This window comes from Rhagoletis zephyria, unplaced genomic scaffold, assembly GCF_001687245.7.
Source record: "Rhagoletis zephyria isolate East Lansing unplaced genomic scaffold, Rhagoletis_zephyria_1.1 Rzeph_scaffold_00274, whole genome shotgun sequence".
In the NCBI taxonomy this organism is placed as follows: Eukaryota; Metazoa; Arthropoda; class Insecta; order Diptera; family Tephritidae; genus Rhagoletis; species Rhagoletis zephyria.
Genome location: NW_016157358.1, coordinates 332,693 through 334,856, shown reverse-complemented (window position 1 = coordinate 334,856; position 2,164 = coordinate 332,693).

Genomic DNA, 2,164 nt, shown 5'->3' with positions numbered 1-2,164 from the left:
TCAGACAGGGCGACTCCCTTTCATGTGACTTCTTTAATCTGATGTTGGAGAATATAATAAGAGCTGCAGAACTGACCCGCTCAGGAACAATTTACTACAATTTACTACTCGGTAACAAAAACCGCGAAGTTTGTTCTGCCTTTTCCAAGTTGGATAGGGAAGCAAAGCGAATGGGTCTGGTGGTTAACGAGGACAAGACGAAGTATCTCCTGTCATCAAACCAACAGTCAGCATATTCCCGTCTTGGCACCACGTCACTGTTGACAGTTACAATTTCGAGAAAGTACAGAATTTCGTTTACTTGGGAACCAGCATTGACACCGATATAAATGCCAGCATGGAAATCCACACTCTAAAAAGTGCATGTAAAACTACTACTGAAAAGGGTTTATTNATCGACATCATCGGTAACAAAAACCGCGAAGTCTGTTCTGCCTTTTCCAAGTTGGATAGGGAAGCAAAGCGAATGGGTCTGGTGGTTAACGAGGACAAGACGAAGTATCTCCTGTCATCAAACCAACAGTCAGCATATTCCCGTCTTGGCACCACGTCACTGTTGACAGTTACAATTTCGAGAAAGTACAGAATTTCGTTTACTTGGGAACCAGCATTGACACCGATATAAATGCCAGCATGGAAATCCACACTCTAAAAAGTGCATGTAAAACTACTACTGAAAAGGGTTTATTTTTCAACCAGAATCTGTTCAAGTATACGCACAAGATGTTCAAGATTTGATTTTGAACATGAGTTGTTTAAAATATACACATGAAATGTTTAAAATTACAAACATTTTGAAAGTAAAAATATATTTTTTACAAATAATAAATACTAAGTGCCAGGGGCGCACGCAGGAATATATTTTTGGGGGGAAGGGGTTTATACTTCTAAATATATATCATCAGCAAATACTGAAAATTCGCTCTTTAAAATACATTTATGAAAGTTTTATTTACAGTATGAAATAAATAAATAAACTTTTTAAAGTATCATCAATTGCATTTTATTTACATAAAATTTACAAAGATAATAATTTGAAATAACTACCGATTAAAAATCTACAAATTTAAGAAATTCCGTTAAACTTACTGAAGTCCTTTATTGAACTTTTGAAAAATTTTATATGCATGTAAAGTAAAGCTTTTGTTTAAAATAATCTATTAAACTATTATCTATTTTACTATTAGTTAATTTAAATTTTTAACAAGTCAACAACTAACTGAAAGCAACGTTAAAAAACAAAAAACTTATAAAAAATTGAATAAAAACGAAATAAATGAAAATTCTACTGTCCGTGGGACTCGAACTCACGACCTTGCGGCTCATTAGTCCGCAATACTGCCGTCCGTCAGGGCAAAATTATAATGCGCATTTGTGTGCTAGTTATCTGCATAAGCATGCCCGTCTGTCTCGCGTTTTAGCTGCTTATACCTACACAAGAACCGCATTAACAAAAAACCGGTTTGCATTTCTTTCGGTAATGATGTAAAAATAAAAACAATTAATTTATCTTTCAGTTTATATAAAAAATGTATATGCTTGTTTATATATCTAAGCCAAAAATAATAAAAAAAAAAAATAATCTCATCATTTTTTCATAAAATAACCTTTTTTAGAAAAAATACATAATCAATGCAAAAGAAATTTATATTATTTAGGAAGTGCAAGCTCTTACCTTTAATTTGATATACATATTTTATTGTAATTTGCTTTCGAGTTTTAAGAATCCAGTGCTAATAAAAAATATAAATGCATTTTTGTGCAAGTGTTTCCGCTGGAAGTTAAAAGAAGTTCTGTGCAAAAAAACTATGATATCACTTTTTCGCTTCCGCCCCTTTTTTGGCAACACAGAAAGGAGAATTCTACTTTGTAAAAAGAGGTTCTGCGCAAAAGAAACTATGCGGCTGAACTGAAACTGAAAGATAGATTAATTGTCTTTATTTTGACATCATTATCTTTTTAATCGGTTATGTAGTTTATAAAACATTCTTCTTCTTCTTTTTTGGACGCCAATTGGAGATGCCAAGTGAAGCTAAGTCCTTCTCCACCTGATCTTTCCATCGCAGTGGGGGCCTCCCTCTTCCTCTGCTACCATCAGCGGGTTCCGAGTTGAATACTTTCAGAGCTGGAGCGTCGGTGTCCATTCGATCGACATGGTCAAGCC